At 45.2% G+C, this 27299-nt stretch overlaps 1 protein-coding gene and 1 pseudogene across 1 annotated transcript in view; one reads left to right on the top strand and one right to left on the bottom strand.

Moving 5' to 3' along the window:
- Positions 1–27299, top strand: part of EMB2738 (GTP-binding family protein) — a 147294-nt gene that overhangs the window by 21462 nt on the left and 98533 nt on the right. The gene's annotated exons all lie outside the window — the stretch shown is intronic.
- On the bottom strand, positions 22622–27291 carry LOC147423631 (uncharacterized; annotated as a pseudogene).

Raw genomic sequence — 27299 nt, forward strand, 5'->3', positions numbered from 1 at the left:
GTGGTATAGGGATCCATCGCGCTCACCATGTGCAAGAACAGTACCTGTCGTAGAATTAGTAATTGTCACCTTGCCACTCCCGAAGTGTACGCCAGCTCCCTGAGAGTCCAAATACGACACAGAGAAGAGGTAGTTGGCCATGTCCGGAACGTAGAGCGCCTCCACTGAACTGAACTGCGAGTCTGTGGTAGAGCGGAAGAGGGTGATCTGGCCTGCTCTAGACATTGGAATCTCATGGTTGTCACCCATAGTGATGGTCTGTCCATGAGTCTCCTGAAGAGAGCTAAACCAAGACTGTTGGGGAGTCATGTGAGTGGTAGCTCCATTGTCGACAATCCAAGTACCTGATTGCAACGTAGCAAGATCGTGGTCCGTTGTCAGAGCGGTGCCTGCCGTTCGTGAGATGCTGTAACCGCACTCGAGGCTGTCTGTTTCTCCTTGTTGCCTCTTCTTGCTTTTTCTTTCTGCATTCTGATTCTTTGTGCCCTTTCTTGTGGCAGCAGTAGCATTCAATGTCCTTGTTGTTCTTCTTCTTCTTACCTTTGCCTTTCTTGTTGCCTCCTTGAGCGACTAAAGCTCCTTCAACATCAACAACACCTCCAACTCTGAATGCGGAGTGCCCCTCGATCTCTCTGAGGGAAGGGAGAATCTCGTCCCATGTGGGAAAAGAGGTACGTCCGGATGTGAGCAAGCTTTGAAAGTAGGGATCAAAGCGTGTGTGATGAATAGTAAGAGGCCAGCCATGCATGCCGAAGGGGATGTCGCCTCCGGAGACAAGGTCGTCCCAAAGCTCCCGCATGCTGCGGGTCAACCCATCGAGCGAGTTGAAATCCTTGAACTCGATGCTGTACAACTCCCGTACAAGTGTGACTTACCTGGCGAAAGAGGTCTCCTCAAACTGGTCAAGTATCCGTCTTCACAATGGATGTGCATGCTCCTCTATGGAAACTTCCTTCGTGATGCAATCCGAGAGGTTCATCATAAGAAAGAAGAAGACTCGAATGTCCCGATCCACCCACTTGTTGATCTGATCCCGAGTGGCAGTGGCAAAGGTAGGCTTGGTAGCCAAATTGTTGAAATCATTCAACCATTCCCAGAGTCGATGGTAGGCAATGATTGTGTGTACTCGTGTCCTCCATACAACATAATTGTGTAGATCCAACGTCCTCTCCTCAGCAAACTGTGTGAGGGCATAGTTGTTGGATGTTGCATTGGCAGAGGATGACGTAGCAACAGAAATGGAAGGCGCCGTGTCGCAGTGGACGTGGAGGCCGCCTTCTCGGATTGTTGTCCCTTCTGCTTCGGAGTCGACATGTCGTGTGCTCAGAGAATGGTCCCAAGGGTCAATAGAGAAGTTCTCAAGTCACCGAAGAGGATCCCGTGGTAAGAGGCAATCGACACAAGGTGTGTGTAACCGGCCTGTTCAATCCAAAAAGGACGGTAGACTTTACTTCAAACCTTGATTTGGCTTTCACCCATTTAATTTGTCGTCCACTTTACCTGTACTTTCAAGACACAACAAAGGGGAGAGGGATACAGGCTGCTAGATTGCACCTGTATGCGTAGACCGACACCAGATTGGCCCCTAACTTAGGCGCCCCTTTCGGTATTTCTTTATTGTTCAAAAGAGGGAATAAACGCTGTGGATCCCTACAAGCTGCCCCGCACAAGCTCGGCTGAATTTCAATTGTTCCAACCCGATTTCGGCAGCATAACTGTACTAGAACCCTTCACAGTCAATATTCCCACGCATTGACTGACTTTCCCGACGCATACGGGCACTTTGCAAAACCTGGCGAGAATCTGCAGCACGCTGAATTCTCTGTTTTCAGCCCCGAAAATGCGCCAGATCAACTGTACAGCGGTCCCCTCGCGTCCCCGAACCTCTTGGGGGTATTAGGGACCGCTTAGGGCCAAAACCCTAAACCTGCAAAAATACACAGCAGGCTGTAATTTACTGTTTCGGGCTCCGTTTCGCGTGCCAGTCGCATCCGTAGCTAGTCCTCGAGCTCCCGCACCTGTAGGGCTACTTGCCCTTTGAATCGGACGAGATTTTTGGCGTCAAAACCTCTACGAATTCACCTGTACTTGCGGGGGATTAGCTGCTAGCTAATCCAGTACCTGTGCAAGAGGCTCTTGCCTCGGCAATCGCAAATGAACCCACACAACTGTACATTGGTCAAATGAAAAGCCCACTAGTGGGACATAACATACTGCCATAGGGGGGAGAGAGGGCAGTGCGTAGCGTGCAGGGCATCACTCCTGGCACCGCACTGTGCATAAGAGGGAAAACAAGCACTCCATAGCTCTTAACCTGTGACAAAATCTGAAAATGAGCCTCTCCCAGCTTCAAAGTCAGCGCCACTTCTTGTTGCATGAGGAAAGTGCACCAAAAGGTGCCACTTGGCACATTTATAAGCATTTTCCCGTTTCGGGATTGCCGCCTAAAAATCTCCCAACCGGTTGCCCAGTTGACTTCACGACAGAGTAAGAAGATGTTCCCCTTGTCATTCCGGAGGTAATGACGCAAACACATTTTTAGGTCCCAAAATAGCAGTTCCCTAAATTTTAGGAGATGCTGCCATTGTATCTTTCTAGGTCATCCGACCCTCATTGTACACTGTGGCCACATCCAGAACTGAAATGTAGCCTCTGTAGCAAAGGATTCGCTTTGGCTAGTCAATGATCCCACTTTGGCTAACTATAGTCCTTGTCCAACCTTAGTGCTCTCTTGCCCTCAGTCCTGGATTCCCTCTGGACAGTTCCACACTAGCTATGCAATGCAGGGTAGTTAGATTTCCCGAGGGGTGTTTCCAAAAAGTGAAAGTAAATAGATAATAATAAAGAAATGAACAAAAAGGATAGATAGTAGTCACACGCTGGCGACATACTCCCCTCTTGAAATCTCAAACGTCCTCGTTTGCATCTATGTCGTACATGCTTACAGTCAACACTGATGTATTCAACACCTGTTGACACCTGTACGACACATATATGCTCATTGTCAACCCTGGTGTATTCAACACCTCGTCGACACATGTATTGCCTGCGTGTGAACCCGGTCCCAATGACATAGTGGTAGCTTCGCACTCTGCCATTGCTTTGAGTCACTAACTTTCCAATGACAAAATGGTAGCTACGCATTTTGCCACTGTCTTATAGTACATGTTGGGCCGAGTAACACTTTCGAGCATACCCAAACCGACAGTTTAAGAATGCAGTTACACATGTACCCTTTAATAGAAGCAATTACTGTATCCTTGACAAACTGACAAGAAATACTCACTTCTATAGCACTAACCATACTTTTGGACATTCCATAAGAGCAATTGCCAAACTGACAATCTGTACAGCTCTAACATTCATGTAACAGGTATTTCATTTGAGCTCACTTTAAATACCATGTACATCATTTCTTTCAGAAGCCATTGTCACACTGACAATCTATGTAGCTTTGAAACTCAAGGGGTTAAGGTAGGTTGCAAATCGAGGCTTCAAGGTAAAGTGATAACACAGTTGGTGACTCTGCAAGTTCACCTTCTTCCATCCACTTAGCATCCATTGTTGGATAGTTTCTGAACTTTACCAAGTAACGCCTAGCAACCTTGCCTTTCACTTTCCTTTCTTTGTGTGCCAAAATCTGTTCGGGGACCAAGATCTCGTCAAGTTCCTCGACTTCCGACTGATCTTCAGTTGGCATATCTTCTGGCACATCACTCACATAGGGTCTGAGAAGACTCACATGAAACGCATTGTGAATCTTCCAACTGTCAGGCAATTTCAGCCTATATGCAACATCACTGATTATGTCACACACTTGAAAAGGCCCATAGTAACGCATGCTGAGCTTTGGAAACAGTCTTTCCTTGCCCTTCATCTTCTTTAACCTTGCCTTTTCAAAGCGTAGAAGCACCCAATCACCAAGTGAATATACTACTTCACAACGGTGACGATCAGCTGCTTTCTTTTGCTTTGCCCGAGTCTTTTCTAAGGCCACTTTGACCTTCTTGTACATTTCACCCATGTCCTGAACATACTTATCTGCTTCAAATATCTTGTCCTTTGTATGCAGTATGGGAGGAACTTTCTTGCTACCTTCAACTATCTCAAAAGGTGCCTTGCCAGTTGATGAATGCACTGTATTATTGTATGCATACTCCACCAATGGCAAATATTGCTCCCACTTTCCTTTATGCTCTAACACATAGCACTTCAGCAGATCTAGGACAGTAGAATTTGCCTCTTCTGACTGCCTATCTGTTTGAGGATGAAATGACGAAGAGAATTTGAGCGTGGTTCCCATATTCTCAAACAAGCCTCTCCAGAACAAATTTGTCATGCGTGGATCACGGTCGCTAACAATCGACTGTGGCATGCCATGATACTTGAAAATATTGCTCATAAACAAGCGTGCCATCTGATCTGGCTTTATCTTCTTCCTGACAGGAATAAAATGAGCCTGTTTGCTGAATCTGCAAATGATGGTCCAAATACCATCGTTTCTTGTGTGCGTTCTCGGAAGATCAAAGATAAAATCCATAGCAATACTTTCCCATGGTTTATCTGGAATAGGTAGTGGCTGCAATAACCCTGGTGCCTTTTGCCTGTCAAACTTGACCTTCTGGCAAATTAGGCATTCTCGCACAAAGGCATCCACATCTCTTCTCAATGTAGGCCAGTAGAAGAATGTCTCAACCGCTTTAACTGTAGCATCGATACCACGATGCCCTGCAAACGGTGGGACATGACTCTCTTTTATAACTTTGTGTCGCAATGGCTTTGTAACACACAATCTGCCATGCATCATCATGAACCCATCTTTGAGAAGATAGTGTTCATGACGTTGTCCATCCATTAGCTGCTCGAAGAGCCTTGCAAAATCTTCATCATTTTCATACTGTTCCCTCATATTATCAAGTGCATGATATAAGGAATCGACACAGCTGAAATTTGTGGCTTCCTTGACAAGGCATCAGCCACAACGTTCTTCTTGCCTTCCACATGCACAATCTGAAAATGGAACATGGACAAAATATTTGCCCATCGCATATGCTTCTCAGATAACTTTGTCTGTGTCAAGAAGTATCGCAAGGTCTGATGGTCCGTTTCTGCACCCAGCAAGTAGTGTTTCCAACTTAAGAGCGCATGAATCACAACCAATAACTCTTTCTCATAGACGTGCATGGTCATCTCTGGCCCTTGCAAAATTCTGCTCTCATAGGCTACTACCCTGCCATCTTGCATTAGCACTGCACCAATGCTACTACCATAGGCATCACACTGGACCACAAATGACTTCCTAAGATCTGGCAACACAATGACTAGGTCTGAAGTCATCTTTTCCTTTAAGAGATTAAAAGCTGAAATCTCTTTCTGTGTCCATCTAAAGGTGGACTGCCTTCTTTTGAAGAGCATGTAAAGGTGAAGCAATCTCAGCGAAATTTCAAATAAACCTTCTGTAATAGGAGCATAGTCCCAAGAAACTTCAGATATCGTGCACCGTCTTCAAATCTGGCCATGACTTGATCGCTTCAACTTTTGTAGGATCCATTCTGACACCATCTTGAGACAATGTGTCCCAGAAAGTGGATCTCTTCCAGAAAAAATTCACTTTTCTTTGCATTGATGAGCAACCTATGACTGCGTAGCTCTTTGAAAACAATGGCCAAGTGATGCCTATGCTCCTCTTCATTCTTTGAGTAGACTATCATGTCATCAAAGAATGTACCAACAAACTGCTGGTGTGGACGGAAAATTTTGTCCATCATCCTATTGAACGTAGCAAGAGCATTTGTGAGACCAAAGGGCATCACTAAAAATTCGTAAAGGCCAAACGTCGTTCTAAAAGCAGTCTTGTGCACATCCTCTGATCTAATGCGGATCTGATGGTACCCACTCTTTAGATCTATCCTGCTAAACATAGCTACTCCTTCTAATTTGTCCATAATATCATCAATTCTAGGTATAGGGAACCTATTCTTGATGGTATTCTTGTTCAGTGCAGGGTAGTCGATGCACATACGCCATGAGCCATCCTTTTTCTGCACCAACAACACTGGAGAGCAGAATGGGGATGAACTGGGTTGAATCAGCCCCTTTTCTAACAGCTCCTGTACTTGGCCCATTATCTCTTTCTGCTGAGCCGCACTAATCCTGTACGGAGGCTTATTTGGTGGGCTACTGCCTGGCACCAAATCTATCGCATGGTCCTCGGGTCTCTCTGGCGGTAATTGAGACGGTAATGAATTGGAAAAACAGTCACTATATTGTTGTAAAAACATTGACCTTTCTTTATCTAGCACAGATAAATTTGATTCATCACAATCTGACACTTCACGTGCAAAAACCAAGTACGCAGAAAGATGCTTTTTCATTACAGAAGTAATAGCAGAAGCTGATACAATGGGAATAGACTCCTCTTTAAGCTTTACATCCAGAATGTGAGTCTTTCCCCTGCTTTGTACAGTGATCTTTTTGTTGTAGGCATCCATGATTCCTGTACACGAAACAACCAAGGAATACCTAACAACACATCACATCCGTCCAGTGGCATGATGTAAAATTCTTCAGCATCTACATAGGACTGGATATGTAGGCGCAACTTTCCAATGATGGGTGTCACAGCCTCTGTATGGCCAGGACATGCCAAACCTGCCTCTGGTGTATACCCCATCTCTTCAGGTCTGATTCCCAACTTTGAAGCCAATTCTTGGGAAATGAAGTTGGCTTTGGCACCTGGATCAAAGAAGATAAGCACTGTTTGATCCTTAACCTTTCCCCATGCTCTGCAAAGCTCACTTGCATCTGAATTTGGCTTGTCGCCCACCATATCTGGCATTAGACCAGCCATGGGCTTCTTTTCTTTCCTGTCCTCCTTGTCTTCAGAATCAGCTGGCCTTTTCTTGTAGGACAATTGTAAGCAATGTGGCCAGGCTGCTCACAAATAAAGCATTTGTTCTCTGACCTCAGGACTTGCGAGGAAAACGTCTTTTCCATTTCTTCGCTGGTCCCTTTTTTGATTCAGCCGTAGTTTGTCTTTCCCTGCGTTGGCTGGCTCTTGAGTCACTTTAGGAACCTCCTTGGAAATATACTTCTGCGCTGAATTTTTCTTGGCTGATCCTTCCTTGACGCCAGTATTGAATTCACAATCTTCTCCCTTGAGCAAACCATTGCCAGTGTTTGCTACCTCGATGAGCTGCGTCAAAGTAGTGACTTTGGTCTTCGTGCAGTACTTTCTCAATCCTTTGGGTAGGCCACAACAGTATTTTTCAATCTGTTCTGTCAATGGCACAAACCTATAGGAAGTTACTGGAAGTAGAGCTTTCCAAAACTTTCGATTGTAATCATCCAGATTCTTGCAAGTGGCAGCATTAAGCTGGTGCCATTCTGTCATGACATCTGCTTCAAAGTCATCAGATAACCATGCTAAAATCTGCTTGAAGTAAATCCATGTGGACGGAGCTTGCCCTTGAAGCAATAAAGTTGTCCACCATTGTCCCGCATTCCGTGTCAAGAAAGTGGCTGCCTTGCGGACCTTTGAAGCCTCTGTAAAGTTTCCCCCTGCATAGGCCTTGTCAAACTGCTGGAGGAATGAGAGAGCCTTCTTCCTGTCATCAAACCCTGTAAAGGTCGTGAAAGTCACACCTTTGCCACCTTCTTTGTAGTTTGTTGGTCTCTCCAGCGGCGTTAAATTGTCATATGGAAGTGACTGAAACATGGGAACACTGTTAGGGTTCATTTGTGTTCCCTGACCGCAATTAAGTTGACCTGGAAATGCCATATTTGGATGCTGATTTGTAATTCCAGCCATACTAAAATTTGCCTATGGTATCCCAAATTGGCCCTGAGTGCTTTGAAACCCTGGTAGCATGCCCGTGACACCATACATGGGTTAGGCATCATCGTTGAGCACCCCCAATGTGAAGAACACTACTACTAAGTGTGTTTATTCATAACTGTACTTACATGAAAACTGAAAACTGAACTAGACTAGAGACAAAGACACAAGAGAGGAATGTGTGTTTGATTGATTGAATCTGTTACAAGAGGGTTTCTTATATAGAATCTGAAAAGACACGATCAAGAGACATGACCATAGGCCAATAGACATGGCTCTAGGCCAATAGTCGTGTCTCTCTGTTGTAGAGTTGTAACCCTTCGGCGTAAAGGTGTAGCCATTTGCTGAAGAGGCATGGCTATTCGCCGAACAGGTGCAACTCTTAGTCGAAGAGACGCATCCTTTCGAGAATAGGGGTCTCTGATCTGGTATGTCTTTGTATCTGCAAGAGAATCACGTAAAGAAGGTAAAGAATACGTCACAATCGTGACATTCCCTCCCATTTAAAATAAAACCCTGTTATTAAATAATTGTCATGCGTTTATCAAAAAATTCTTGTAAAAGGTTAGGGTATTGTTGCATTTCTTCATCCGTTTGCCAAGTAGAGTCTGACTCTTCAAGGTCCATCCACTTGACTAAAAACTCGGTGATAATCTTCCTTCTTGTCTTCTTTTGTCGAACATCAAGAATAATTTCTGGGATTAAAATCAAGTGTTCTTCCTCAATTTCTGGAACATAGGATGAGACATCTGGAATAATTGAATCTCCTGGGATATATTTCTTTAACCAAGAAATGTGAAATGTTGGATGAATCTTTCCCCATGCTATTGGAAGTTCGATTCTGTAACTAAATGTAGAATACTTCTTCAAAATCTTGAAAGGGCCATAATACTTAGGCTGTAACTTGGGAAAAACAGACTTTACTGTTTTGTATCGATGCGAGGCAACATATAGTAACACCAAATCTCCTTCTTGAAATTCTGTATGGCCACTTTGTTTATTTGCTTGCTTTTGATAAGTCTGTCGAACATGTGCCAATCTGTCCTTGATCTGAAGAAGGATATCTTGCATTTCATTTACCAATTGATATGCTAAAGCAACTTTATGTTGAATCACAAAGTTTGCGGGAATCAATGGTGTATGTCCAAATGCTGCTTGGAAAGGAGTCATTCCAATCGATGAATGAAAAGAATTATTGTAAGCAAACTCCACCAAAGGTAAATATTCTTTCCAAGAATTTAGGCGGGTTTGTATGTAATGTCGCAACATTTCCTCCAATATTTGATTTACTCGTTCAGTTTGTCCATCAGTCTGTGGATGATAAGCTGAACCGAATAAAAGATTCGTTCCCAATGACTTGAATAAGGAAGTCCAAAAATGTCCTGTGAACTTGGGATCTCGATCTGAAATTATTGATTTTGGCAGTCCATGGATTCGAAATATATGTTGCACAAATAACGAAGCAATATCTGGTGCTGAAGCATTAATTTTGCAAGGTATGAAATGTGCCATCTTTGAAAATCGATCCACAATCACCAATATCTGAGTATTGCCTTTTGATGATTTAGGCAACGTTGTAATGAAATCCATACTAATGCTTTCCCAGCGTTCATTTGGAATTGGTAAAGGTTGTAATAATCCTTGTGGTAACTGTCTTGAGGCCTTCATAGTTTGGCAGGAGTGACAAGCTTTAACAAAGTTCACTACATCTTGCTTCATTTGAGGCCAATAAAATACAGGTGCCAATAATTTATACGTTTTATTGATTCCAAGATGAGCTGTATAAGGAACTTCATGATGTTCTTGAATAATCATCTTCCTCATGCGTAAATTGTGTGGTACGCAAATTCGGTCTTCATAATATAACAGATTATCTTCTACTTTATATGCTGCAACTAGATTCATTTCTGCTTGTATGGGAGTATTTGTGCGAAGTACTCGAAATACTTCAGCAAAATCTCGATCCGTCAAATATTCATTCTTGAAACAATCAGGAATGTCAAAAGTAACTGTAGATATTGCCATGTTCGTAGCTTGTGGCATTCGACTGAGTGCATCTGCTACCGAATTCTGAAGTCCTGGAACATATTCAATAGTCATGTGGAAATTTGCCAAGAATTCCACCCATCGACCTTGACGAGGATTCATAACTGGTTGTGTAAAAATATACTGCAATGATTGATGATCCGTTTTGACAATAGAGTCGGCTCCCAAAAGGTAATGTTTCCATGTACGGTAGGCATGGATAATGGCGAGGAACTCTTTGTCATAGAATGGGTAACGTATCTGTATAGCAGTAAACTTTTTACTATCAAAGGCAATAACTCTGTCATTTTGCATTAATACTCCACCAGAAGCACGATCTGAAGCATCTGTCATTACTAAAAATGGTTTGAGAGGATCTGCAATGGCCATGACTGGAGTAGTAGTCAAAGCCTGTTTAAGATCATTAAAAGACTTTTCTGCTTCTGTGGACCATGTAAGCTTTTCAAATTTCGTCAACTCTGAAAGAGGAGCAGCAATGTCCGAAAACTTGTAAACCTTGGTATGGTAGAAATTTGCCAAATCCAAGAATGAGCAAACATTAGATATTGTTGTTGGAAGAGGCCACTCGACAATAACTTTGATTTTCTGAGGGTCAACTGCTATTCCATCAGCTGATATAACATGGCCAAGATAGTCGATCCGATCCTTGAAAAATTCGCTCTTTTTCTTGTTGATATAAAGCACATTAGTCCGCAATATTAAAAACACCAAACGAAGATGTTCTTTATGCTCTGCAATATTCTTGCTAAAAACGAGAATGTCATCCAAATAAATTATGACGAATTTATCCAGATATGGACCAAAAATCTCATTCATCAATGTCATAAACGATGCAGGAGCATTGGTTAGTCCAAAATGAATTACCAAGAATTCATAATGCCCATATTTTGTTCTAAATGCATTTTTATACTCATCACCTGCTTTTATTTTGATTTGATGATATCCAGACTTCAAATCAATCTTCGAAAATATCTTTGCACCCAAAAGTTGATAAAAAAGTTCATCAATCCTTGGAAGAGGAAATTTATTTTTGATTGTCAGCTTATTTAACGCGCGGTAATCTATGCACAGGCGCATAGAACCATCTTTTTTCTTTACTAACAAAACTGGAGTACCAAAAGGACTTTTACTTAGACGAATATGACCTTTATCAAGCAAATCAGCGAGTTGTTGCTGAATTTCCTGAGATTCGGAATATGAGACTCGATATGGAGCTGGTGTAGGCGGAGCACTGCCAGAAATTAAATCAATAGGATGATCCACTGGTCTACGAGGAGGTAAGGTGCTCGGCAATTCATCAGGAAAGAGGTCCAAGTATGGTTTATAGAATGGTTGCTCAAGATAAGCTGTTGGATTGGGTTTTGGTGTGGATTGAATTGTATCCAATGAAGCATCATCTGTGCTACGTATCATTAAGAGTGCTGTAAAATTCTCAGATTTTCGTACCATCCGCTTAACTTGTAAAGCAGAAACAACAGCTACTGGTTGTACTTGAAATAAGCCATTCATCGTAATGAGTTGACCATCCTTGCAAAGTGTTATTGAATGTCCTCGAAAACTGATAAGAGGATCATATTGGTATAACCAACATTGGCCAAGAATAATATCATAAGTTGATAATGGCATTACTTCAAAAGAAAGGCTGTCTTGATAATCTTGGACATCAAATGGCAAGTAATGAACAATTGTGTTACATGTCAAAAATGAACCATCAGCTAATTCAACATCATATGGTTGAATACTTTGGACCGTAGGCAATTTAAGTTGATGCACTATGTTGGTGCTCACAAAGTTATTAGAACAACCGTTGTCGACCAAAATGTTAATCGGTTTGCCATGTATGAAGCCAAGAAGACTTAAAACTTGGTTAGACAAGGTGTTCGGAACGGGCTTAGCATTACTAGTATTTTTCATAAGAAATGTAGCCACCTTAGAAACACGAATTGTACTAACCACTCGCTTGCCTTTATCTTGCTGTGGTGTAGATTGCTTAGAGTGGAAGGTAACATTAAAGGTGTCTCTGCATTAGCATTGCGTCGCAAATTGGACGGTTGAGGTCGCTTATCACATTGGTACCATCTGTGTGGTCCACCACAAATTGTACACAATCCATCTTTGGACTGTTGTGAAGTAGACTGCTGAGGAGGAGCGGCATAAGTTGAAGCTTGATTGCCATATGAACGTCTGTCTGAATATGAATTTGGCCGAAAAGTTTGACGGCTTCAACGACGTCGATTGAAAAGAGACTGATCATTTTGGAAATTAGGTCTACCATTCTGCGCTCTAGAACTCCAAACATTAGACCTGGATGAAGAACTAGCAGTTGATTGTAACTGCATAGAATTAGGGCCATTTTGTTGTCTGCTGCCTGAATAAGAGATTTCTCGTTGGTTGCGAAAAGAAGCACTGGGTCCGTGACCAGATGGGCGATCACCGGCTCTACTAGACGGAAAATTTTCTCTACGATAGTCTCCTAGTCTTTCCACATAACTGATGGCTTCTTCAAGTGTAGAGGGATTAGCCTTATGTACATCATCACGTAAGGTGGGCTCCAATCCATCGACAAAATAGTGTAATTTGTCCTCGGGACTGAATGTCATTACCTCCAAGTTCAACCTTTGGAACTGAGATACATATGCAGCCACTGAGCTTGTCTGGCATAGGTGATGCAAAGCAGAGCGTGCATGGAAATCGGCACTAGCTGGCACGAAAGCCTTACACAACGCTCGCTTGAATTTTGCCCACGTCGAGGTGTGTTTGCCTAAGGTTACCCGATTTTGCCACCATAGGAAGGCGCTATCTTTAAGGAGACTAGCAGCTAAGGCCACTTTCTTGTCATCCGGCAATTCAAGATTATTGAAATATGTGTCCATTTTGAACAGCCATTAGTCAATGACTTGCTTATTACGGCGGCCATCAAAGGGTTCTGGCGGTTTAATGTCTACTTTCTTTTTATTAGATTCTGTGAGTAAGCGAAAAAGATATTGAAGTTCAGGATTATTAACTTGTTCTGGTTGATCTGGCATCGGATGATTTCCGCCCTTCACGGAAGAAGCTGCACTAGAATCTGGCGAAGAAGTCGATTGCTTCAATGATTTGACCTCTGTTGATAAGGAATGAAGTAGTGTTTCAAATTGCTCTTGACGTGACGCTTGGACTGCGAATTGCTGCTGGATAGCAGCCAAGAGTGCAGTAGCATCCATTTGTCCCTGTCGTGGGTCTGTTTCTGACATGATGAAGTCAGAGTTCGTAGCGAGGCGAAGCTAAAAAACTCCACCCTGTAGCCAAAGTTGGCGGTGTGTGAACTGGCTCTAAGAACTCTGCAAACGCCGGATCGTCCTCTGTGAGATCCTCGATCTCGTCGGGCTCTGGGGTAAGAAGAGTATAATCTGGCACAATTTCCTCCGAATGAAAAGGAACCAATGTGTGCGCAGCCTGAATCTCCGAAAGACTATCAACGAAACACGCGGGGATATGGTGTGCCAAGTGCGGAAAACGAGTAAGGATGAACTCGTAATGCTGTAACTCGTCCTGTTGACACTGTATGGTCACTTTCCAAATCGACCAACGCTACAAGCCAAAGCGGCGCTGACAAATGTGTACCAAGTATTCACGTTCCAGCAGGTTCGGTGGTTCAGGAGAGTACACCGGCGATGGAATGGCGGCGGGAATGTCCGGAACTGGAATGGGTTCGGGAACAGGCGTAGGAGCAGGAGCAGGTTCTGGTAGAAGAGGATTCTCTGGGAGAACTTCTTCCGGCACTTCGTCTGCGTAAGACAGGTACGGAGCGGGAACATGGTAAGCGTCATTCTCCATGAGGAGTGCGGGATTGCCGCACCGGAATCACCGCAAGGGAGTGTGTGTGTCGGAAAGCCAGCGCTGTAGATTTCCTGTAAGAAGGTTGCGCTGCTGTCCATTCTTTTTTTTTTTAATGTAACCTTTGGTAAATTAAACCAAGTGGCTTTGGGCGGCCGGTCAACTTTGGGCGGGCAGAACCTTTTTTTAATAAATGTAAGTGGGTAAAGACTTTCCAGCCAGCGTAAGGTTATTAACCAGCGTAGTAAAAAACTCAGCCAGCGAATAAACTCCAGCGAATAACTCAGCCAGCGATAAAGGGCAATTTCAGCCACGTAATTTGTGTGCAATACGTAAAAAAAAACAGCCAGCCAGCGAATTCTATGTGTGAAACGCTGCAAGGAGTCAATCGCTGGGAAAGTAGTACCGCTGGGAGAGAGTCCTGTCTCTTGGTGCCCAAAGGGTGTGTCTGTTGGAAAGACTTTTCATGCGAAAGGGTGCGAGTGGCCAATTTGAACAAGGACTCGCAAGTTGCCGGGTACGTCGCACACACACATGTCGCACACACACATCACTGTATGCTGTAGTATAGTATAAGTATGTATTGGAGAAAACACTTAAGTTACCTCATACTTAGATTCATGTGTGTACCACCGTTCTTCTGCTGCCATACAACACGTAGATTGTCGCGGGTAGGGTGAGCAACAGCGAAGGTAGGTAGACGCCAAGTCCAGAGGCCCGGGAAAAAATTGCTCTGATACCACTGTGAAGAACACTACTACTAAGTGTGTTTATTCATAACTGTACTTAGATGAAAACTGAAAACTGAACTAGACTAGAGACAAAGACACAAGAGAGGAATGTGTGTTTGATTGATTGAATCTGTTACAAGAGGGTTTCTTATATAGAATCTGAAAAGACACGATCAAGAGACATGACCATAGGCCAATAGACATGACTCTAGGCCAATAGTCGTATCTCTCTGCTGTAGAGTTGTAACCCTTCGGCGTAAAGGTGTAGCCATTTGCTGAAGAGGCATGGCTATTCGCCGAACAGGTGCAACTCTTGGTCGAAGAGACGCATCCTTTCGAGAATAGGGGTCTCTGATCTAGTACGTCTTTGTATCTGCAAGAGAATCACGTAAAGAAGGTAAAGAATATGTCACAATCGTGACACCCAAACACTGTTCCTGGCGTGTAAAACTGATTTCCAGGTGCATGACCAGCCATGCTCTGGAATACCGATCCACCTCCAAAATAGCCAGGGTGTACTGAAGGTGGTGGGAAGACTTGTTGCATAGCCTGTAGGTTGCTTCCCTGCCCATTAGAACCAGCTATAGGTTGCTGAAAGGTGGCGGGCTGAACTGGTACAGCTTGAAAGACTGGTATCTCAGCCACTTGTTCTTGCACCTTAGGCACAGGTTGTAGAGACTGCATGTTCTCCGTCAAGTGTACAGGTGTTTCCATTGACTCTGCAGTATGATTCACCTGTGCTCGAGCCTTAACAGGCTTTTGAATATGATCTAGTGACCCAACTTGCGGAGACGGAACAGGAGGTTGCAGAAAGGCTAAAAACATCGGGTTCTGCATTACTTGTGTGAACATAGCCACAGTAGTAGCCAACTGGGTCATGAATATATCATCATCTGTCTGTGGTGGTCTTGAAGACTCACCCACTTCATGTGTTTGTTGACCCTGTGAAGAAGAAACCTCTTCAGTCACATCATCTGGTCTGTCAGCCATAATTGCAATTCCCTGTGTCTGGTCTATGATCCCCTGTGTCTTCAAGCCAAAACTGACCAAGGCTCACTTCTATGGGAAAAAGTGATTTAATCCCGTCGATGGAACCATGTAACCAGCCTGTTCAATCCAAAAAGGGCGGTAGACTTTACTTCAAACCTTGAGTTAGCTTTCACCCATTTAATTTGTCGTCCACTTTACCTGTACTTTCAAGACACAACAAAGGGGAGAGGGATACAGGCTGCTAGATTGCACCTGTATGAGTAGACCGACACCAGATTGGCCCCTAACTTAGGCGCCCCTTTCGGTATTTCTTTATTGTTCAAAAGAGGGAATAAACGCTGTGGATCCCTACAAGCTGCCCCGCACAAGCTCGGCTGAATTTCAACTGTTCCAACCCGATTTCGGCAGCATAACTGTCTTCGAACCCTTCACAGTCAGTATTCCCACGCATTGACTGACTTTCCCGACGCATACGGGCACTTTGCAAAACCTGGCGAGAATCTGCAGCACGCTGAATTCTCTGTTTTCAGCCCCGAAAATGCGCCAGATCAACTGTACAGCGGTCCCCTCGCGTCCCCGAACCTCTTGGGGGTATTAGGGACCGCTTAGGGCCAAAACCCTAAACCTGCAAAAATACACAGCAGGCTGTAATTTACTGTTTCGGGCTCCGTTTCGCGTGCCAGTCGCATCCGTAGCTAGTCCTCGAGCTCCCGCACCTGTAGGGCTACTTGCCCTTTGAATCGGACGAGATTTTTGGCGTCAAAACCTCTACGAATTCACCTGTACTTGCGGGGGATTAGCTGCTAGCTAATCCAGTACCTGTGCAAGAGGCTCTTGCCTCGGCAATCGCAAATGAACCCACACAACTGTACATTGGTCAAATGAAAAGCCCACTAGTGGGACATAACATACTGCCATAGGGGGGAGAGAGGGCAGTGCGTAGCGTGCAGGGCATCACTCCTGGCACCGCACTGTGCATAAGAGGGAAAACAAGCACTCCATAGCTCTTAACCTGTGACAAAATCTGAAAATGAGCCTCTCCCAGCTTCAAAGTCAGCGCCACTTCTTGTTGCATGAGGAAAGTGCACCAAAAGGTGCCACTTGGCACATTTATAAGCATTTTCCCGTTTCGGGATTGCCGCCTAAAAATCTCCCAACCGGTTGCCCAGTTGACTTCACGGCAGAGTAAGAAAATGTTCCCCTTGTCATTCCGGAGGTAATGACGCAAACACATTTTCAAGTCCCAAAATAGCAGTTCCCTAAATTTTAGGAGATGCTGCCATTGTATCTTTCTAGGTCATCCGACCCTCTTTGTACACTGTGGCCACATCCAGAACTGAAATGTAGCCTCTGTAGCAAAGGATTCGCTTTGGCTAGTCAATGACCCCACTTTGGCTAACCATAGTCCTTGTCAAACCTTAGTGCTCTCTTGCCCTCAGGCCTGGACTCCCTCTGGACAGTTCCACACTAGCTATGCAATGCAGGGCAGTTAGATTTCCCGAGGGGTGTTTCCAAAAAGTGAAAGTAAATAGATAATAAGAAAGAAATCCACAAAAAGGATAGATAGTAGTCACACGCTGGTGACAGTGTGTACTGCTGTCCAACAAGAAAACACAGGTATGAGGGGCTGAAAATCTCTGCAAGACAGAAAATTCAGCGTGCTCGGAGTTACCGGATTGGTACCGGAACGGATAGACCTTGTCCTTCAAGAATTCTCGGTGTTGAGAGCCTTGGAAAAGGCTGAAAACAGAGAAAAAACAGCAAGCAAAAAGTGTCCAGAAATGCCCAAAAAGCACTTCTTCCTTCACCGGTGGACGAAGGGAACGTGGGATCGAAGTTAAAGAAAACCCTGCTGGGTGGCTAATTATAAATCCTCAAGGGTCCAAAAGGCTGATAAACGCAGCCAATAGACGATGAAGCGATTTTTCTTTTGAGGATTCTTCGCGACGGGATGGGCACCAAGAGAGATCGCAGGCCCTAGATGATGAGGTATCTGCCTCCGGATTGAAGAAAAATGCAGCCAAGTGGAGAAAACGCAGCACTTGTTGAAAACATTGGTCTAACATTCCTCGCGGGAAAGCATCTGCTTTCCCAAAAAGCAACCCACTTTCTCAGAAAGCATCTGCTTTTCCTCAAAGTTTCCTTTGAACGCATCTTCATTCAAGTGCTTGCGCATTCTTGTGCACAATTCTAACACAGTTTGGAATTTCCTCCCGACTATGGATATTCCCTTTCCGATGCTCCCGTCACCCACCTTGTCATGCATCAAGAATACCCATCACCTAATCCTTTCTCATCGAACGTAGTGTACAATCTCCTTCACTATGCTCTATGTTACCAATCCTAAGACGCATCAGAGATGTCCGTCCTGGATGGTTGAATACTTCTTCCTGATGCTCCCTGCCACCCATCCTTTGTGATGCATTAGAAGTACCCGGTCTTGTTGGCCTTACAAATATCCCCGTTCAGAGTGCTCCTGCCATTATTGTGAATGACGCACTAGAAATATCTGTATTCGGATGTCTCCAATGAGAAAAACCCTCTCACTTATAATTCTAATGATTCAGTTAGAATTATTTTTTCCTGCTGTCTGTAGCGAGTAAACCCTCACTTATAAATCCAATAATTGATTGATTTAATTTTTTTCCTTTAGATTAAGCCAATTTAGCAAGAGTGTGTCAGTGGTTAGGGGATATTATGGTGCTATCTTGTGAGAGAGAGAGAGAGAGAGAGAGAGAGAGAGAGAGAGAGAGAGAGAGAGAGAGAAAACGAAACGAAACGAAATGTTATATTAACGTCTTCAAAAGGCCAAAGTGACCTATGAGACCAGAAAGTTACAATGCGGTGTATCTGATACAAAGTCAGATGAACAAAATAAATTAAACTAGGATAACAAAATATAAATACTGCGGGATGAGTACAATGTGAAGACAATATGGGAGGGGAGTAGAGATCCATCTTCATAGAGATCCATCTTCATCTGCACTCTGGACGACGAAAGAGTATGGCTCGAATCCTTTGCTGTAGCCTCCTTCGAAACTGTGTAGCTCCTCTTCTCCATGGGGGTGGTCTAGATCTCCCTAGCTCCAATGCTCGGTCTATGAGAATGCCAGTAGTGCGGGTAGACCTCTCCACTGTTGGCTGCTCCTCTGTTTGTTCTTTTGGCTGTACAATATCTAGTATAAAGAAATCTGTGATCTGTCTCTGGGGTTGTCTCTCTTCAGCTCTCCTCAGTAAAGTTTCTCTATGCCTGTGTAACTCAAGTAGATATAGTCCAAGACATCTTTGATCCTCATAACTCATGACCCTAGATAGAGGCCCAAAACCTTCTCTGAATAGACAAAGAAAACGGCCTCGTATCTCATAGAACACTGTGCAATGACATATGTAATGTACTTCTATCTCTGGCTAGATGGCATAAGTGGCATATCCTGCTATTTGCTGGTGTCCCTCTGAATCTGCGAGTCTCAATCTCGAGCTGATGTGAGGACGTGCGTATCTGGCCAATGGCACAACGCAAACCATAAGAAAGATGCGTGTCCATATAGCTAGGTCGAATCACAAACCCATCCCCTGTGAGGTGGAGAAGATGCTCTCTATAGAAAGCCATCTTTGTGCCCAACTCCTGTAATGGCTCTCTCCATGTCCTCCTCGTGTCCAGCTGGATCAGATCCTGACGAATAGTTCTATTAATCTCTACCCGTGTCAGAGACCTCAAGGGTGCCTGTAGAGAGTATTGAAAAGGAGGCAACCTGTCCATGGTGAAACCATGTGTCTGAAACCATGATGCCATCTGTGCAAACCAGCATGATGTATCCCCATTAAGAGCTAATTGTCTGGAGGACTCTAGAGCCACCCCGGCATATGTGTCTCTGGCAGTATCCCACAGACTATGTACAAAGGAGACTGATCTGGTAAGCGCCTCAATCTCCATAGGAGGGGCAGCTAATTCCACTCAAATGATATCATGCGGTACGGAAGCCTAGCTCTAATCAGCCGAGAGATCACAGATACCAGGGGCTTCTCCATACGCCTCCAACCATCCTGGTGTATAGAAGGTCCCCAAACCTGCACCCCATATAACATAGTAGAGGCAACCAAAGTATCAAAGAGCCATAACTTTGTCCTAGATTCTTGGAACTGAACCTGCAAACATATCCTCTCCATTCCTCCCAGAGCCGCACCAGCTCTAGTTAGTCTAGTCTCTGTTGCTCTTCTCAAAGAAAATCTCGGCCCAGTAAAGACTACCCCCAGGTAAGTGTATGCATCTGTATACTCCACACTCTCCTGACCATATTTGAAAGTAGGTACTGATCTCCTGACCCATTGCGGTGTGCATCCAAATGTCGTTGCATACCTTCTAGTGAGTCAGATATCAGCACAATATCATCAGCATATAGCAACAATGGGATCCACGTCCCTGCCAGCTGGGCACCCCTGTCACCCTCTCTGTCAATGGAATCAGACACCTCATCAACATACATACCAAATAGAGTAGGAGACAATGGGCAGCCCTGTTTCACTCCAGTAGTAGAGTGAACTAAGTCAGATACCCCTTCCGGAGTGCGTACATGTCCCACCACTGATCTGTACAAAGCCATAATCCCCCAAATCACCTCTATGGGCACCCCCATCTCCTGCAATCTGCGCATCAATCGAGCTCTTAGTACCATGTAAAATGCTTTGCGAAAATCCACAAAGCTACAATAGATCCGTCTCCCATGTGCTCTGCCCTCCTCAATGATGGCCTTGAATGTCAGAATATGATCAAGAGTGGAGAAACCTCTCCTGAAGCCGGCCTGACCCTTTGCTCGTACACCCTCACCCTCTGCCCAATTACTCAAGTGTTGCTTAAGAATAGATGCATACAACCGTGCCAATGTGTGTCCAACCATAATAGTGCGGTAGTTCCCAGGCTCTGTAGGGTCACCAGCCTTGAAGATGGGCACAATATTAGACAACCTCCAAGTCTCAGGTAATCCCTCACACATGGCACGATTGAACAACACTGCGAGAACCTCCATCAGCATATCCCTGGCATGTATAAAGTGCTCCGCTACTAGACCGTCATGATCATATGCCTTCCCGGTCCTCATCCTTTCGATGGCCCTTTTGTACCATCTCAGGTGTAAAGAAAGTGCTCGTAGCTGGGCAAGGCTTGGTAGGGTCTGGAAGGGGTTCCTGTCCAAGAACCGTATATAATGGTGTCACATATTGGCCCCACACATCAATCACTGGGGGAGGGGAGTGCTCATGGAAGAGTCGCCATGCCTCTCCTGAGTCCCTACTCAAGAACATCTGATATAAGTCTCGCTCCATCTAAGCTAGGTAAGCTCGCTTCTTCCGTCGCACAAGGCGTCGGAAAGCAATCCGAGACTGTCTGTAAGTGATGACTCCTAAAAGAAGATCCCTCTGAAGCTGGGCTCTCATCTCTTTGCACTCCTCATCATAGCAACTATTCTGGGGCATGCTCCCAGAATGTCGTCTCTTGCCCGGCTGAGTGTCTGGGTATGCCATTGATGCAGCCCCATGCAGTGTCTCAATCAGTAGAGTGGTGCACTCCTCCACTGAGAGGCCTGTACCATTTGTGCCAGCTGTGCCTTCCAGTAGACGGTCCGAGATCTCCTCTGTATAAACGAAAACAGTCTCTGGTGTAAATGTATAGCGGGTGTGTTACCTGCCTCGTGATGTTTGGGTTGTACTATATTGAAATTTAACGGAGAGGGAAAAGAGAGCATGATCTACCGCTATGCCCACTGGCCTGGCTCCCACTGTGAAATCCTTAATGCAAGGGACAAAGCTCGGTTGTGTCATAACATAATCCATTGTACTGGCCCCATGTTTGTGTGGAAAGCATGTGAAACCGGTTGCTTCAGGAAATCGTTGTAAGCCATTAAGTATGGCTAATCCATGTGTAGTCGTCATTTCCATGAGGTATCTCCCATACTCCGTCCCTCTCTGTCATCTTAGCATCTGTCAAGTCCCAACTCACCCACATCCAGCTCTCTAAGCATCTCATCTGAAGTGTCGTAGAAGATTGTTTGCAAGTTGCCCGTTTGGGCATTGAAGTCCCCTAACATAATGATATCACCATCCCTAGAAAATTCCCATATGTCATCATCTAGAATAGAGAAAGGCGACTGCCCTCTGGATGCAGCATACACTAATGTACTGGGAGGAAAGTAACATATAGCAATCGACCTGTGTCAACTCTCAGTCTCACCCACATATATCTAGCATAATCATCTCTTCGTACAATATGCAGTAATGTTGTAGTTCCTCTCTGAAATAGCACTGCTACTCTTGTTGAACCTCTACTCCCATGCTCAGATCTCGCATTTGTCCCGTGAGCTGTCTCCCATCTGTATCCCATCACATGTGGCATCACCTGTCCACGGGCCTGATGAGTCTCTGAGAAGAATACAATATCCTTGTCTTTGAAACTGTCCTCAAATGCATCCACGTCCAACCTCATAGACCCATTACAATTCCAGGTAGCTATCTTCAGTGTGGTCCCATAGGTCTCGCACTGTCATGCATTGCGCCGCTCTAAAATCACCACCCGTCCATGTCTATAAAAGGCTATCTTTCCCTTCTCCCTTGCCGCCGCTGTAATCTCTGGCATTACCTCTCTCATATGTGTGAGCTGTGAGAGAGTCAGGTCATCACCGAAGAAAATACTTGTCTTTTTGAGAGTACGTCTCTTCCTCAAGAATTCCTTCTTCTCTTCCAACGAGGGGAAGCGTAGTATGAGAGCTCTCCCCTTTGAAGACTCTCTCGTGCCATCACTTTTCTTACCAACCCTCCACGCCTTTGTGTGCAAAGGCTTCTCCATCCCCATCATGGATGTAAGGCTTGTGACCTCTTTCTCCACATTGTTTATGTCCGAGAGAGAGAGAGAGAGAGAGAGAGAGAGAGAGAGAGAGAGAGAGAGAGAGAGAGAGAGAGATGAAATGAAATGATATATTTACGTCTACAAAAGGCCAAAATGACCTATGAGACCATACGGTACAAAATGGTGTATCTGATACACTGTCTGTAGAACTGAAAAGATGAAAAAACTATGAAAGAAAAACTAGACTGAAAGCTGTAGTGACAAGCTAGGGGGAGGCATTGACTAGAGACTCTCTAGCCAATACAATAATCCAATGATACAAACTCATGCACATGAAGAAACTGAGGGTGAGGGAGCATCTGCACATCAGGGTCCCAAGATGTCCAGCATCGGCCGCTGGCGAATCTCATCAATGTCCTCCATAGTAAGCACTCTGGCTGGGTGTTTCCCATATTGTGCTAGAATGATCCTGATCCTCTGATGAATCCTCCGTCGATGCAGTGATGATCCTCGCAATCGCGGGCGTCTAGATCTCCCAAGCTCCATGGCCCTGTCAATCAGTATACCTCTAGTGCAGGTAGGTCCTGGAGGTTGCCTTGGATCCTGCTCCTCTGACTGGCGCGTCTCCACACGAAAGAAATCAGTGATCTCCCTCTGGGACTGTCTCCCCCTATCTGATCTCCTCAAGAGGCTCTCTCTGTGTCTGCGTAGCTCTAGCAAGAATAGCCCAAGGCATCTCTGATCCTAGTACCTCATAACTCAAGATAGTGGCTCAAAACCATCCCTAAAGAGGCAATGAAAACGGCCTCGTATCTCATAGTAAACTGGGCAATGGCATATATAGTGCAGCTCTGTCTCTGGCTCCAAATGGCATAACTGACATATCCTGGCCTCTGTTGGTACTCTGCTAAATCTACCCACCTCAATCTCCAGCTGATGAGAAGATGTGCGTATCTGACCAATGGCACATCGTAAGCCATATGACAGGTGTGTGTCCATGTAGCTAGGTCTAGTCACAAAACCGTCCTCTGTGAGCTGGAGAAGATGCTCCCTGTAGAAAGACATCTTTGTGCCGAGCTCATGGGTTGGCTCTATCCAAGTCCTCGTGGTATCCAGCTGAGTCACATCCTGTCTGATGAGTCTGCGAACCTCTGTCCGAGTAAGGGACAAGGAGGGTGCATCCAGTGAATACTGGAAGGGTGGTAGCCTGTCTATGCTAAAACCATGAATCTGGAACCAAGAGGTCATCTGTGCATACCAACATGCTTTATCTCCCTGTGAAGCCAGCTGCCGAGAAGACTCCAGTGCTAAACGTGCATACCTATCTCTGGGGAGCACCCAGATGCTATGTAAAAAGGAGACTGATCTAGTTAGTGCCTCTACCACCAGCGGGGGGGCAGCCAGCTCTACGTGGATAATCTCATGTGGTACTGAGGCTTTGGCTCTAATCATCCGCGAAATCATGGAAACCAGAGGTCTCTCCATGCATCTCCACCCATCAATACTACTAGTGCGACTGCTATGAGCCACAGAAGGGCCCCATATTTGAACTCCATATAGCATGGCTGAGGTCACTAAGGTATCGAAGAGCCAAAGCTTTGTACGAGGTTCTTGAAATTGGATCTGTGAACACATCCTCTCTAATCTCCCCAAAGCTGTATGTGCTCTTGTCAGTCTCATCTCTGCTGCTCTCCTCAAAGAAAACCCTGGGCCGCTAAAGACCACCCCCAGGTATGTGTATGCATCTATATACTCCACTGGCTGATGGCCAGAAGTAAATGCAGGAGCTGACCGTCTGACCCACTGTGGTGTGGTGTTAAACACCATAACCTTAGCCTTGCTAAGGTTTACAGACATACCACTATCGTGAGCAAAATTATGTAAAGCATCCAGATGACGCTGCATCCTCTCTGGAGAATCAGAGATCAAGACAATATCATCCGCATATAACAACAAGGAAATCCATGTGCCCGCCAACTGTGCTCCGCTTCCACCGTCCCTCTCTATGTAGTCTGAAACCTCATCAATGTACATCCCAAAGAGAGTAGGGGAGAGTGGGCATCTCTGTTTCACCCCAATGGTGGAGTGAACTAGACCAGACATACCCTCTGGAGTGCGTACCTGTCCCACTACTGTCCTGTACAGGGCCATAATCCCCCAAATCAGCTCTGTGGGCACACCCAGCTCATGTAATCTGTGCATCAACCTGGCTCTAGGGACCGTGTCAAAGGCTTTGCGGAAATCCACAAAGCTACAGTAGATCCTCCTGCCGTGCGCTCTACCCTCCTCAATGATAGCTCTGAGCGTCAGTATATGATCAAGAGTAGAGAGTCCCTTCCTGAAGCCAGCCTGTCCTAAAGCCCGTATGCCCTGTCTCTCTGCCCATCTACTGAGGTGATGCTCGATAATAGATGCATACAACCTAGCCAAAGTGTGTCCAATCATGATGGTACGGTAGTTCCCTGGCTCCATAGGGTCTCCTGCCTTGAAGATAGGCACAATAGTGGATAAGCTCTGAGTGCTAGGAAATCCCTCACACATGGCTCGGTTGAACATCACTGCAATCAGCTTTGCAAGCATATCTCTAGCATGTATAAAGTGTTCGGCCACCAAACCATCATGGTCATAAGCTCTCCCAGTCTTCATCCTGTCAAGGGCTTTCTTTACCATCTCAGTAGTGAAGAAAGTGCAAGTCTGTGGACAAGGCTCTGGGGGATCAGGTAAGGATTGCTCCCTGGGATCGAGTAGAGAGGTGTTGCATATGTATCCCAAGTCTCTGTAGATGTAATGGCAAGTGTAGAAGAATACTTGTGAAAACGCCTCCACGCCTCCCCTGAGTCCTGGCTCAAGAAAAGCTGATATAACTCCTCCTCGAGCTGAGCAAGATAAGCTCTCTTCTTTCGCCGTACTAGGCGTCGAAAGAGAACCTGAGACTGTCTGTGTGTGATAATCCCTAAAAGTACCTCCCTCTGAAGTGTAGCTCGCATCTCTCTGCACTCATCATCATACCAGCTGTTCTGGGGCATACTCCCAATGTAGTGTCTAGACTCAGGCTGGGTGTGAGGGTATGCCTCGACTGCTGCAGCATGTAGTGTATCTGTCAAGATCTGAGTGAGCTCGTCTAGAGGGCGGCCTGGCTCCTCTGTACATAGATGCATGTAGATCCCATCCATATAAACTGAGTTAGTCTCTCGTGTAAAGGTGTAACGGGCATGTGTGGGTGGCCGTGCCAGAGATGCTGAACTGAAACGAAATGATATGGTGAAAGTCAGGAGTGCGTGGTCCACCGCTATACCAATAGGTCTTGAGCCGACTGTGAAGTCATGAATAGAAGATATGAAACTGGGCTGGGTCATAACATAGTCCACTGTACTGGCGCCATGCCTATGTGGGAAGCAAGTAAACCCCACCGCCTGTGGAAATCTCTGCAAGCCATTCAAAATGACAAGACCATGTGAAGTTCCCATTTCTACTAAGAATCTCCCGTACTCTGTGTGCTCCAAGTCCAGTGAAGTCCTAGACAAGCCCAAGTCGCTGGTCTCCAACTCCCTCATCATCTCCTCTGAAGTATCATAGAAAGCTGTTTGCATCTGAGCTGTCCTAGCATTGAAGTCACCCAACAAGATAATGTCACCATCTCTAGAGAACTCCTAGATATCATCATCTAAGACCGAGAAGGGGGACTGTCCTCTGGACGTAGCATAGGCTGAAGTACTAGGAGGAAAGTAGCATATGGCAATGTAAAGAAAACGGCCAGTCTCTACCCTCAGCCTCACTCACATATACCTGGCCTGCTCATCTCTGCGAACAATGTGTATGAGGGGTTGGAGCTCCTCCCTGAATAAGAGAGCTACTCCTCCAGATCCCCGTCCTCTGAGCTCAGATCTAGTTCTTCCTCTGTATGTCGTCTCCCACCTATATCCAGATACATGTGGCATAAGCTGTCCCGGAGCGTGGAGTGTCTCTGAGTAAAAAACAATGTCTCTCCCAAAATAGCTGTCCTGAAACGCCCCCACATCCAACCGAAATGATCCATTGCAATTCCATGCTGCCATATGAAGAGTGGTCCCATAGGTCTCGCACCGTCATGCGGAGCGACGCTCTAAAATCACTACTCTCCCATATCTATAGAAAGCAATCTTTCCCTTCTCTCTTGCCGCTTTTATCTCTGGCATGACCTCCTTCATGTGTGCGAGTTGTGCTAGCGTGAGGTCATCTCCAAGGAAGATACCTGTCTTCTTGAGAGTGGGTCTCTTCTTCAAAAATTCTTTCTTTGCCTCCATAGTTGGGAAGCGTAAAATGAGTGCTCTTTCCCTTGAAGATTCTCCCCCTCCTTCTCTTCTTTTGCCCACTCTCCAAGCTCGCATATGCAAAGGGCTTGTGATGCCCATCATGAGCAAGAGCTCCTTTGTTTCCTCCTCCACCTTGTCTCCGTCTCTGAGCCCGGTTACACGTACATGTAGAGCTCTTGTCTTTCTTTTTTGTTCTTCTTCTAATGTCATGTTGATGATGGTGGATGGGGGTGTGAGACTATGTACTCCCCCTTTTCCTTTCTTTGCCACTTCAATCCACTTTTCTGCTTCCTCAGCCTTCTTTTGTGTTCTAGTGAGAATATCAGCCCATGATGAAGCTTCCTTTGTCTTTTGATGCTCTTCTTCCTTGAGGGTTTTAACCTGCTCTTTAATGCTTTTCAGCTCCTCCACCATGCATGGCTGACATTCTCCCTCATTTGTAGGTTTGCTTTTACAAAATGCGATTTCCTTATGTAGTTCTTCAATCATTGCATCCTTCTCACCAATTGACTTTTGCATCTCGGTTTTCCATGCTTCCCAAGTGGTTGTTGCTTTATCCAGTTTCGCTTGCCAAGAAATCTCTACCGTTTGTACTTCAGCTCTCACAAAGTGTTGCATTTCAGCTTTGAAAGCATTGGACAAATCGACCTTGTGTGCTTCCATGGCACTATAAACCTCCTTCTCGAAATTTTCTCTCAGAGCACTCATCTCTGCTCTCATCATGATCTGAACCTTCTCGTACATGTGTTCGT

The sequence above is a fragment of the Adiantum capillus-veneris genome, chromosome 26 (genome assembly GCF_014529385.1).
Source record: "Adiantum capillus-veneris isolate H3 chromosome 26, ASM1452938v2, whole genome shotgun sequence".
Classification (NCBI taxonomy): Eukaryota; Viridiplantae; Streptophyta; class Polypodiopsida; order Polypodiales; family Pteridaceae; genus Adiantum; species Adiantum capillus-veneris.